The sequence below is a fragment of the Balaenoptera musculus genome, chromosome X, assembly GCF_009873245.2.
Source record: "Balaenoptera musculus isolate JJ_BM4_2016_0621 chromosome X, mBalMus1.pri.v3, whole genome shotgun sequence".
In the NCBI taxonomy this organism is placed as follows: Eukaryota; Metazoa; Chordata; class Mammalia; order Artiodactyla; family Balaenopteridae; genus Balaenoptera; species Balaenoptera musculus.
In genome coordinates, this window is record NC_045806.1 from 73,140,611 (window position 1) to 73,154,680 (window position 14,070).

Here is a 14,070-nt window from a genome sequence, read left to right on the forward strand (position 1 = left end):
GTCATTTTCAATATAAAAGATAATAACATATAATTCTTTATATTAGTTTAGCCTGCCTATCAATATTCTTAACTTAAAATGTTTTATTTGTAATCACTGCACAGAATTTTAAATACAAAAACATATTAGTTTCTTGCCATCTTTTTTTGTCTTTAATGCCTCACAGGTAATTATGCATTTTATGGAAGTTGTGTACAAATAAGTCAAACGGAAATATATCAAATTTGTGAGTTTCATGACTTGTGCAGTTTAATAAGAAATTTGATTGCTTCAAAATATAACTGGAAAGCAAAAAAAAATGGTGAACATATGAAATAATAAAAATATGTAGGTATGAATGATATAAAAAGACAATACCTGGTGGAGTTAATACCTGATATCCTTCTGGCAGGGTTTACCTCTCAGGCAAAGTTGTGAAGTAGACACATTTTTTTAATCTATAAATTTCCAAATCTCTTCTTAAAGCACATTTTCCCCAAATCCCTATAAGAACTCTTACTCTGAATACAACATCAAAATCTGCTTCCCGGAAAATATCTACTATCTGTCATTTATTCTAATCATTCTTACACTCTAATTTTTATTTTAAATTTTGGAAAAAAAATGTCTAACCTGCAGATACTAATATTTTCAATGTTAGTGAACAGGTCTAAGATGCCCTCCAAACATAGTTATACCAATACCAGTACTAATGACATTGATAATCATAGGATTGGTCTAGCTTGTTGGATAGTACACAAACTGTTGCCTTTTCTAGTTTTTCTAAATCTTAAAATCCAATACGAATTTAAAGGGCAGTTTGTGATTTTCATTACATAAATTTGATGTTTTGCTGTATTAGATTTTAATCTCCCTATAAATCAGGGACATGTCTATTATATTCACTTTTGTATCCCCATCAACTAGTGCAGTGTCTTAACACTGAAAAAACAATTGCTGAACAAATATTGAATCAAAACTTGGGTAATTACTTTTTATTCTTTGAGATCATCTAAAAACTGATTAGAATTCTGTCCATTTCTCAGTTGATTAATAACAATTCAATTTTCTGAAGATAGTGTTGTTAAGAAACTCCTATAACATTTTCCCCATTTCCAATTTATAGTAAGGAGAGAATAGGAATTAGGTATTCCCTCCAATTCAATATAGTTGGTCACCCTAAACCTGTCTCCTCGAACAAATTCTAACTGCAATTTTCTTTTTCTAAAACTTCTTGTCCAATTTTGGCAGTAGACATACATGAGGATATAGTAAGCTTCATTATTCTGAGGACAGCTGGGCTTTATTAACCTTTATTGAAAGATATTTACTTTAAAAATGACATCATCAGCGCCGCGCCGGCCGGGCAGGGTCTGAAGCGGTACCGTTTCCCCTTCCACTCCCTCTCTGCTTCTGTCACATTACCGCCTCCTGGCCCACCTCGCGCCTTTCACCTGCACCTTGAGTCGTCCGCCGCGTAACCCGGCGGCTCCTGCCACGCGAGCATCCGGGGCTCCGGTTCCGGCGCCGGCACGGGTCGCTCTCTGTTCGCTGCCCCAAGGCTGCTGGTCAGCCACCTCCATGGTTGCCTACATCTCCCAGCCCAACGTGGTGAAGTGCTCCTGGGACGGGGTCAGCATCCTGTGCCTGCCGCTGCTGTAAGGCTTCTCCGCCATGCAAGGCTGGGGCGTCTCCGTGGAGTTGCCACAAATCCAAATGGGACAGGTCTAGAGTTCCAACACCCAAACATTCTGCCATTTGTACTGAGATCTCCTAGGCTAAGGCTGCTAGACTGCAGAGGATGCTCACAACTGTATTCCTGAGCTGAACAGTGAGACAGCTATGTTTTCTGTCTAGGATGGACATGGAGGGCAGGAAGTTGCCTTGTACTGTGCCAAATATCTTCATGATATCATCAAAGATCAGAAGGCCTACAAAGAAAGGAAGCTACAGAAGGCTTTGGAAGATGCTTTCATGGCTATTGATGCTAAACTGACCACTGAGGAAGTCATTAAGGAGCTGGCACAGATTGCAGGGCAACCCACTGAGGTTGAGGATGAAAAAGAAAAAGTAGCTGATGAAGATGATGTGGACAATGAGGAGACTGCACTGCTGCATGAAGAGGCTACCATGACTATTGAAGAGCTGCTGATGTGCTATGGACAGAACTGTCACAAGGGTTCTCCCCACAGCAAATCTGGAGCTGGGACAGGAGAGGAACCAGGGTCCCAGGGTCTCAATGGGGAGGCAGGACCTGAGGATCCATCTAGGGAAACTTCTTCAGAGGAAAATGGCCCCACAGCCAAGGCTCACATGGGCCTTTCCTCCAACTCAGAATGTGGGACTGAGGCAGGCCAAGGTGGGGAGCCTGGCACTCTCACTGGTGAGGCTGGGCCTTCCTACTCTTCAGACTCCGACAAGCTGCGTCAAGTTGCTAAGTCCAAGTTTTTGAGGACAGTGAGGATGAGTCAGATGAGGTGGAGGAGGAAGAGGAAGACAGTGAGGAATGCAGTGAGGAGGAAGATGGCTACAGCAGTGACGAGGCAGAGAATGAGGAAGATGAGGATGACACTGAGGAGGCTGAAGAGGATGAGGAAGAAGAGGAGGAGATGACGGTGCCTTGGATGGAAGGCAAAGAGGAGCCTGGCTCTGACAGTGGTACAACAGCGGTGGTGGCTCTGATATGAGGGAAGCAGTTGATTGTAGCCAATGCAGGAGACTCCCACTGTGTGGTGTCTGAGGCTGGCAAAGCTTTAGACATGTCCTATGACCACAAACCAGAGGGTGAAGTGGAGCTAGCATGCATCAAGAATGCTGGTGGCAAGGTCACCATGGATGGGCTAGTCAATGGTGGCCTCAACCTCTCCAGAGCCATTGGAGACCACTTCTACAAGAGAAACAAGAACTTGCCACCTGAGGAACAGATGACTTCGGCCCTTCCCGACATCAAGGTGCTGACTCTCACTGACAATCACAAATCCATGGTCATTGCCTGTGATGGCATCTGGAATGTGATGAGCAGCCAGGAAGTTATAGACTTTATTCAATCAAAGATCGGCCAGCGTGATGAAAATAGGGAGCTTCGGTTATTCTCATCCATCATGGAAGAGCTGCTGGATCATTGCCTGGCACCAGACACTTCTGGGGACTGTACAGGATGTGACAACTTGATCTGCATCATCATTTGCTTCAAGCCCTGAAACACAGCAGCGCTTCAGCTAGAGAGTGGCAAGCAGAAACTGGAGGAGGAGCTCTCTACTGTGGAGGCTGAAGAAAATGGCAACAGTGACAACAAGAAGAAGGCCAAGCAGGACTAGCAGTTATCCAGACCCCTGCCCACCTAGACTGATTTCTGAGCCCTCCAGACTGAGATTAAGTTTTGTCTTTTTCCTTTATCTTTAGCAGTGGTTATGAGGTGTGCAGGGGGAGCTGGATGGCTTTGCTCAGACCATTCCAAAGAGGGCTGTCCCTCCACACAGCAGCCTGGTTGCCTCTGCTGTCCTCCCCAGCCTCCTCCTTGCTCCTTGGGTCTCATCACCGGTTCTGTGCCTGTGCTCTATTGTGTTGGAGGGAAGGACTGTTGGTTCTGGTTTTTACTCTGTGAACTTTATTTAAGGACATTGTTTTTTAATGGTAGATTCATGGCCCCCAGCCACTTCCAGCCACTTGTACCCACTCTCTGTTGTACACTTTCAATCAACACTTTTTCAGACTAAAGGCCAAAACCTAAAAAAAAAAAAAAAAAAAATGACATCATCAGAAAATGGGACTCTGATCTTTTGAAAATTTTCTAACAATTTACTTAAATTCTGGTTATGAATCATGTTTTTGTGTATGCTAGCTTGCTATAATTAAACTTAAAATGTGAATCGTATTTTAATATTAAAAGTAAAACCACAGTGTTATTAAAATATTTAACATATATTCCTTTGAGAAAGAGCTAGTACTTCACTGAACTGTTTCAATGGTGTACAACTTCTATTAGCCTTTTTATTATTTTAAAATGAAACACATGTCTACTGACTGATACAAATCTGAAATAAATATTAAACACCTGGAGTAATAATGCTAAGATTTTCATTATAGTTTTGTTTTATAAACTGTGTTATTATAATTTCTACTACTACTCTTATTGGTGTTTTGCACACAGGATACAAAAGAAGTATAGACAAAAAGAAATGATAAGATTCTACTCCCTATCAATCTATCATAACTATTTGTGGAGTAATGGCTACTTACTATTGGGGTCTATCAAATTAATTAAATGATTCAAATTAAAACATGCTCAGGTAATACATTTTCTCATAGATTTTTTTTTCATATAAAGGGAAATAGTGTCATGTAGTAATCATAGTGGTCATCTCTGAGATTAACAAATATTCAAGTGTTTGATAATAAGATGCCCAGTTTTGATAAAATGTGAAAACACAATCTTATACACTGTTGGTGGGAGTATATATATTTTGGGGAGGGCCATTTGGCCATAGCAATAATCATTACTAGTGTACATACACGTAGCCCTAACAATTCCATTAAGGATTTATTATAACAATATTCTCACATAAAATACCCAAAAATACACACACAGATGCGCGTGCGCACACACACACACACACAAATGCACATACACACAAGGTGCTTGAGTGTGTGCGTATGTATGTGTTTATTTTTGTGTGCATACTTGCTTGTGCATAGAAAATATTTGGATCTATAAACAAATGTAAGAAATGAGATGTGGAGGAGACTTTCTTATTCACTTTCTGCATAAACATACTTTTAAAAAGCATGAACCTATATTTCTCCTTCAATACAGTTAAATGAAAATAACGCAATTTTCAACAAGTATTTTTAGGAAAAAACATTTAGTGTGGGTCAATAAAACATTTTAAGTGCAATCAATTCTCAGAAAGATGATAGAAAATAATCAATGTAAACAGCATGCCATTTTTCTCTTTAAGAATATATTTATTTACCTGCTATATGTGTGCCTACCTTAGCAAAACTGGAAATATACTGTCAGCATCAACATTTGTCTATAATGAATATATATCTTTATAAGTATGAGTAAATAATTTTTAATTTGTAATATCTTTAATGAAGTAACTGCCTGCTTTCTATGTTAATTAAATGTTAATTCAAGAGATGTCGTTTTTAGAAACTATAAATTTCTTACTTAATTTTGTTTTCATTGTGGCCACTGAAATATTATTTGTTTTCACATACCTATTAATATTTTTGTAAGCTATGTTCTTCTTATTCACTCTGATTTACAGCTATTTTCTTTCACAAAACTTCAAACAATTGATGTTCATCATTTTACCTAATGAAACAATGATTTTTCATGAAAACTGTCAAGCAGTATTTACTACATCTATGACTATCAAAAATAAACTCCCACAGTTGAAAAGTCTCATATCACATTTCTCATCACCATAGTTATGGCAGTAAACTAAAATCTCAGAAATGAGGGAACAGGTAAGAAATTGCCAGTACTATTTGAATGAAGGATAATGTCTTCTTCATAAAGGGATCAGGTTGCTACTTTAATTCACCAGTTCTGTATTCTAAGATTTATTTATTTTGTTGGGGGAGGAGTCAGCTGTTAAACCTGAACATCAATTTTACAGAAAGAAAATTTATGTATGTCCTTCCATGGTCTGAAGAAACATTATTATCCTATCATAATGAAAAATAAAATAAAATAAAATAACTTAAAAACCCAGAGGGTACATAGCTGGACAGATTTGCAAAGCCAGTACTATAAATTCTGAATATTCATGTGCCATCTCACATTGAGAACATAAAGGTTTAGGTCCCCACAGAGTTAAAGCCTCATCATTCAATCTATATTTAAGGAAAAAGAGGGCAGGGAATTGCCTCTCACAATCAACTAAGGACAGTGCCAGAGTGGTAAAATGAAAAAATAAATGACTCACTTAAGAGAAGGAAAGTTTCCGAATCATTCCTTCAACAAATATTAAAATGCATGGATTTCTTCTCTCATTCTCTTATCTTATTTTTTCCCAGAGAGATAGAGAAAGGAGTTCTGACCAAGGCCAGGGAGGTGTTATGGGTTGGTGACAAAAGTAAGGTCAGTGACAAATGATGGAGTGAGGTTACATTCTCCAACTCAACCCTCCCTTTTGCACCAATTCTACTCTAACCTGGCCTGGTACCAAAATGCAGAAGACTGTCATTACTCTCCTCTTGATTATTCAGTAATCTCCTCCCTTTCTCCTTTCACCTTCTTTGAAATATTTTCTCAGGATGATAAGAATTGTGCCTTTGTAATCACTTTTCTTGTCTGGAAAACTAAAAACCCAGCTCTCAGGAAAGAATGTGTGCATGGCATCTGAGAAAGCTATCATACACACACACACACACACACACACACACACAAACACAGATAAAGGGAAAGACAGAAATGGATTCTACTGTACAGAGTATATACAGATATAGCAATGAAATTAAAGCTGTGAGAAAGTACCAAGATGCCAACTTCCTAAGGTGGCAAAAGCTCTCCAGAGAATTCTCAGAGCTTCTCTCCCTATTTTAAAATTCTGCAACAAAAGGGTGAAATGCTTTCTTCTCAGCCCACTCCAATACAGATGGCAATGAGACATCATCTACCTGCCATCCTGTGCAGTTATTCTTCATCCTTGACAATGACAGTCCGGCAATGCAGAGGGAGAGGTTTGAGTCCTGAAGTTTTATTTTCGGCAACTGTACAAGTCAGGAACCAAACAGTGCAGATTATAGGGATCCAGTTTTCTCACAAGACACTGACAAGCACCTCAGGGGAGGTGTACAAGCACTGTGTAAAACCATTTACACAGGAGGACCTTCAAGATGGTGGAGGAGTAAGATGTGAAGATCACCTTCCTCCCCATAAATACATCAAAAAATACATCTACATGTGGAACAACTCCTACAGAACACCTACTGAACACTGGCAGAAGACCTTAGACTTCCCAAAAGTCAAGAAAAAACCCACATACCTGAGTAGGTCAAAAGAAAAAAGAGAAAACGGAGACAAAAAAATAAGGATGGGACCTGCACCTCTGGGAGGGAGCTGTGAAGGAGGAAAAGTTTCCACACACTAGGGAGCCCCATCACTGATGGGGATCTGGGGTGGGTGGGTGGGGGGAGCTTCAGAGTCATGAAAGAGAGTGCAGCAACAGGGGTGCAGAGTGCAAAGCGGCATGCTTCAGGCTGTTGCAACGTCACGCCAGCCTCTGCCGCCTCTGGCTAACCCTGCATTCCAATTTTGACTATCATACCCCTTCCCTTCCCCCATATTAACAAACTGAAAGATAAAAACCATATGATAATCTCAATAGATGCAGAAAGAGCTTTCAACAAAATTCAAAACCCGTTTATGATAAAAAAAAAAAAAAACCTCTCCAGAGGTGGGCATAGATGGAACCTACCTCCAAGTAATAGAGACCATGTATGACAAACCCACAGCCACAATCGTTCTCAATGGTGAAAGAATGAAATCATTTCCTCTAAGATCAGGAACAAGACAAGGTTGCCCACTCTCACTGCTATTATTTAACATAGTTTTGGGAGTTTTAGCCACAGCAATCAGAGAAGAAAAAGAAATAAAAGGAATCCAAATCAGAAAAGAAGAAGCAAAACTGTCACTGTTTGCAGATGACATGATATTATATATGGAGAATCCTAAAGATGCTACCAGAAAACTGCTAGAGCTAATCAATGAATTTGGTAAAGTAGCCGGATACAAAATCAATGCACAGAAATCTCTTTCATTCCTATAAACTAAGGACAAAAAACGTGAACGAGAAATTAAGGAAACAATTCCATTTACCATTGCAACAAAAAGTATAAAATACATAGGAATAAATCTTCCTCAGGAGTCAAAAGATCTGTATGTAGAAAACTATAAGGCACTGATGAGAGAAATTAAAAATGATAAAAACAGATAGAGAGATATACATGTTCTTCTATTGGAAGATTCAATATTCTCAAAATGATTATACTACCCAAAGCAATCTACAGATTCAATGCAATCCTTATCAAACTACTAATTGCATTTTTCACAGAACTAGAGCAAAAAATTGTACAATGTGTACGGAAACACAAAAGACCCCAAATAGCAAAAGCAATCCTGAGAAAGAAAAATGGAGCTGGAGGAATCAGGCTCCCTGACTTCAGACTATAATACAAAGCTACAGTAATCAAGACAGTGTGGTACTGGCACAAAAACAGAAATATAGATCAATGGAACAGGATAGAAAGCCCAGAGATAAACCCACGCACATATGGTCACCTTATCTTTGATAAAGGAGGCAAGCATATACAGTGGAGAAAAGACAGTCTTTTCAATAAGTGGTGCTGGGAAAACTGGACAGCTATATGTAAATGAATGAAATTAGAACACTCTCTAACACCATACACAATTATAAACACAAAATGGAATAAAGACCTAAATCTAAGGGCAGACACTGTAAAACTCTTAGATGACAACAGGCAGAACACTCTGTGACATAAATCACATCAAATTCCTTTTTGACCCACCTCCTAGAGAAATGGAAATAAAAACAAAAATAAATAAATGGGACCTAATGAAACTTAAAAGCTTTTGTACAGCAAAGGAAACCCATAAACAAGACGAAAAGACAACCCTCAGAATGGGAGAAAATTTTTGAAAATGAAGCAACTGAAAAGGATTAATCTCCAAAATATACAAGCAGCTCATGCAGCTCAATATCAGAAAAAGGAAAAATCCAATCCAAAAATGGGTGGAGGACCTAAATACACATTTCTCTAAAGAAGATATACAGATTCCACCAAACACATGAAAGTTTCTCAACATCACTAATCATTAGAGAAATGCAAATCAAAACTACAATGAGGTATCACCTCACACCAGTCAGAATCACCATCATCAAAAAATCTACAGACAGTAAATGCAGGAGAGGGTGTGGGGAAAATGGAACCCTCTTGAACTGTTGACCGGAATGTAAACTGATACAGCCACTGTGGAGAACAGTATGGAGGTTCTTTAAAAAACTAAGAATAAAACTACCATATGACCCAGCAATCCCACTACTGGGCATATACTCTGAGAAAACTATAATTCAGAAAGAGACATGTACCACAATGTTCAATGCAGCACTATTTACAATAACCAGGACATGGAAGCAACCTAAGTGTCCATCAACAGATGAATGGATAAAGAAGATGTGGCACATATATATAATGGAATATTACTCAGCCCTAAAAAGAAACGAAATTGAGTTATTTGTAGTGAGGTGGATGGACCTAGAGTCTGTCATACAGAGTGAAGTAAGTCAGAAAGAGAAAAACAAATACCATATGTAACACATATGTATGGAATCTAAAAACAAAAAAATGGTTCTGATGAACCTAGGGGCAAGACAGGAATAAAGACATAGATGTGGAAAATGGACTTGAGGACACGGGGAGGGGGAAGGGTAAGCTGGGACAAAGTGCGAGAGTACCATTGATATATATACACTACCAAATGTAAAATAGATAGCTAGTGGGAAGCAGCTGCATAGCACAGGGAGATCAGCTCGGTGCTTTGTGACCTCCTAGAGGGGTGGGATAGGGAGGGTGGGAGGGAGGGAGATGCAAGAGGGAAGAGATATGAGAACATATGTATATGTATAACTGATTCACTTTGTTATAAAGCAGAAACTAACACAACATTGTAAAGCAATTATACTCCAATAAACATGTTAAAAAAACCCAAACATTTACACCATGCTAATATGACTGAGATGATCTCCAAATTGTCTAATGATAATCAGCATCACTGAGAAGAACAAAGCAGTAAAGAGTTAACAAAATTGGGATCTGCTTTTATACCGTTATTTGTAACTTGAACCCGGTTCTTCGGCAGTGCCTATTTGTTTGTTTTTTTCTCCTTTTAGGCTGATTCCTCTTAACCTGCTTTAGCATTTTCCCCTAAGTCTCACTTTTACCTTTGCTATTATAGCTCTTTTTCAACCCCCGCACTACCACCTCTCTGCCACCAAAGGCCTTTGTAATAGATTTCTTGGTTAGGTTAGGAGCTTGCTTGTTTAGTATTTAGTGCTTTGAGGCTGATACTTGGGAACCAGAATCAGTGGTCCTAAGAATCCACCAACATTGTAACTGTCACATTCACTACCCACTTTCTTGAGATATTTTAGTTTTTTTCTAGACAAAAAGTTTTCCCTGTCTTAAAGTGTTCCATAATGCAAAAATTCTGAATTCTTCCTTTCAAATGCACTTTATCTATTAGTCAGACATCAGGCATTGCTTATATTTCATTTAAGGGTCAACCCTAATAGTGAGTATTTTTCCTGTAAAATGAAAGGTACAATACTAAGAAAGCAAGAGCTGCAGTTATGAAAAATCATCTTGCATTATTTACTTAAAGTTACACATGCATCAAATATTTCAGAAACCAATTTAATCTATCATTTAAGACATTTGATAAAACAAATATAAAGTGTTTTATTCAAGTTGAGTTCAGGGCACTGCAAGCTGTCGGCAGATGGAGCGATTCTGCAACATATGCTCTACATATTTTCAATGAGGAAAGCCAACTAAAATTGTTTAATATTTTAATTACATGCCTCTTTCATGAGAGGATGATTAAAATTCATCTAGAAAAAATTGCCTTTCCATAATTTAGGATACTGATTCCACCATGTTTTCTTCCAAAAAGTTTTCCATAAATATGTTAAAATGAAAACTTAACTGACTTTTAATCATTATAGAGATCTGAGAGAAATAATTGGAAATTCTAAGTTTTGAAAAAATGGTGTATAACATCCAAGTAATGGCAAAAACTTATATTTTGTTCTTTTCACACATTAAACACTGTGAAAGCAAGGAAATTCTTCTGTTGCATTAATCCACCAATTACTCTGGATCCAAATTATGAGAGTTCATAAAATTTCCGCAATAAACACAAGTATGTCCCCCTTTGATATTGGACTCTGTAAACTTTCCATTTTGATTTTCAAGAACTAAAGTTGCTGAATTGCAGGAGTAAGAAGAGAAATTGGAGATATTCTTAGTGCCTAACATTGGCTTTTACACATAAAAGGCAATAAACATACTTTTCAATTGATTAATAGGCAAGATGCATGTTTTTATTTTCAACTTCTTAAGGCTTTTAGATTCCTTCAACCTTGACCCTGTTCTTAACTTCAGTTCTGTTTTATCAGTCCCTGCCATGGTGTAATTTTGGAGGAATAATCAGATATCCGTCCAGAGGCTTTGTTTTATGCTTATTGATTTTATTTCATCATTTATTGACTTGTGAGCACACTTTGCAGAGCAGTTATTTTGCATTTTTACCTCTCTTCTTAAGTCCTTTATTCTATGTTTAGTGCAGGGGGAAACCCCATCTCTTATTTAATAGAAAATCATAGTTTTACTATTGATTATTACTATAAGTGTAGCTCTCTGCTCGATATTCGAGTTCATTCATTCATTCAAAAATAATTTAGTGCATGCCCACTATGTGACAGATGCTATGCTTTACATATGCTATTTCAATTACATCACACAAAAATATATTTAATATGTACTATTATATTCTCCATTTTGCAAATGAGGAAACTAAATCTTAAAGAGGTTATTTGCCCAAAGTCAAATGCCTTGAGCAGAAAGGAGAAGGGGTGCAGTAACAGAGGAGGTGAGAACTCTGTTCCACACAGATATTCAGAGTTTTAGAGGCCCTGCCGTCTTCAGTGCTTAGCTCCAAAGATCACCCAGAGCATTAAACTCCAGTTGACAGATAAGAGATTTGAGAGATTGTAAGAGAATTGTGAGCCATGCTTGGAAGTGGCTTATATTACCTCTCTCTATGTTCTTCCAGCCAGAACTCAGTTACCAGGCCAGATTAAACTGTAACAGAAAGTGGGGAATTTAGTGTAGCTATGTACTCAGGAGGAAAAAATGTCTGGAGACTAATTGTTTTCCAAACTCTTGGAGCCTAGGAAATCCAGAGATGTCTTGCTGTTTGTGTATTATTACAAATAATAATAACTCATTAATTAAAGGTTCTGGTATCAATTTCAACATATGGGGAGTGGTTTTCCCACATCACCAAGCAATTCTCCAACACTAGCTGGGTGTTCTACAAATCAACTCAATACTAGCACTATCTACCAGGAGAGAGCATAAGATTCTATGTTGTTGCCTATTCTTCTGGCAGACTGGCTATAAATCAGACTTTCCCACGAACCCCTCTTTGGTTTCTATTAATTTGCTAGAGTGGCTCACAATATGCAGAAAACCAGTTTACTCAACAGATTACTGATCTATTGCAAAGGATATTAAAAAATTCAAATCTGCAGCAAGATGAAGAGATACACAGGGCCAGTCAGGTCCTGAACAAAGAAGCTTCTGTCCTCTTGGAGTCTGGAGCCTAGCAAGGTGGTACGTGGAAGCATTCTGGTTCCCCAACCTGGAACCACTTTCATTCCCCTCCTTTTGGGTTTTTATGGAGGCTTCATTACATAGGCATGGTTGATTAAATCATGAACCACTGGTGATTGATTCAATCTCCAGTTCCCTTTCCCTCCCCAGAAATCAGGGAATGGGACAAAGTTTCACTCTTCTATTTGTGGTTGGTTCCCCTGGCAACCAGTCCTATCCTTAGGTGCTTTTCAAAGGTCACCTCATTAACATAAATCCAGTTGTGGTGAAAAGGAATTTGTTACGAATTACGAGACACCTATTTTATCTTTATGGTTTTCAAGCAGTTTTTCAGGAACTGTGAATAAGAAACCAAATATTACAGCAAAAGATGTTCCCATTGTTTTTATAGCTCAGGAAATTCCAAGGGTTCTGAGACCAGTGAGCCAGGAAACTTGGGCTGAATGAAGATCAAATATATATGAGAAATATATTTTGGTCTTCTGAATGACCACATATATATTTCTTATAAATCACAATATCACATTCACATTAAATGTTTATTTAAGGCCAAGCACTATGGGAAGTAAATTCATGCATTTTCTCATTTAATTTTTGTAACAACCTCATGAGGTTTATACTATCATTATTCAAATTTTACAGTAGATTTGTATCTTATATTGGTTTTAAACACATTTTAAAGAATACAATAGTGTCAAAACCGGGGCTCAGACCCAAGCCAGAGCTCTAAGACATTTTTTAACACAGTTTTTCATTTTCTGAGTAAATCCTTTTTGTAATAGAGAATTTAATGTATACATATTTTTTTCTCAGTGCCTCTCTTCTCTATACCTTTCCTGCTTTAAAATCCAGTCTCCTTAGGGAGAATTGATTAAAATGTTATATGAGAACTATTAATAATTCTAAAACTTATGAACTAAAAATATTCCACAAAGGATGTTTTATATATGTGCATTCTCCTGACAGGTATATTTTGCTGTAGGTATAATCTAAAAGCTAATTAATTTTTATTTTGAATTACTCCAAGAAAATAAATTTGCTGTTCTATATGGTATTTATTTATTTATTTTAATGTTTTATTTTTTAAACAGGGTATTTATTTATTTATTTATTTATTTTTATTTACTTTTGTCTGTGTTAGGTGTTCATTGTTGTGCACAGGCTTTCTATAGTTGCGGCAAGCAGGGGCTACTCTTTATTGCGGTGTGTGGACTTCTCATTTCGGTGGCTTCTCTTGTTGTGGAGCACGGGCTGTAGGCATGCGGGCTTCAGTAGTTGTAGCACATGGCCTTAGTAGTTGCAACACGTGGGCTCAGTAGCTGTGGCATACGGGCTCTAGAGCGCATGGACTTAGTTGTTTCAGGGCATGTGGGATCTTCCCAGACCAGGGATTGAACCCGTGTCCCCTGCATTGGCAGGGGGATTCTTAACCACTGCAACACCAGGGAAATCCCCTATATAGTATTTAATATTGTTACAGTATCGGTAGTAATTTAGATTTTTATTTGCTTTTTATATATGGCATTCTTCCTGATATTATCTTTGTCAAGATGAATACCTGTCATACAGGGTTTTTTTTTGATATAAGAGGCTTATTTGCTTTCTCAATTTTTATGTGAAGATATTATTTAAATCTGGTACAGTTTCAAATATTTTAACACT

General features: G+C 37.8%; 1 pseudogene; it reads left to right on the top strand.

The window, feature by feature from the left end:
• Nucleotides 1–1,560: 1,560 nt before the first annotated feature.
• On the top strand, nucleotides 1,561–3,296 carry LOC118888833 (annotated as a pseudogene).
• The last annotated feature ends 10,774 nt before the right edge of the window (nucleotides 3,297–14,070 follow it).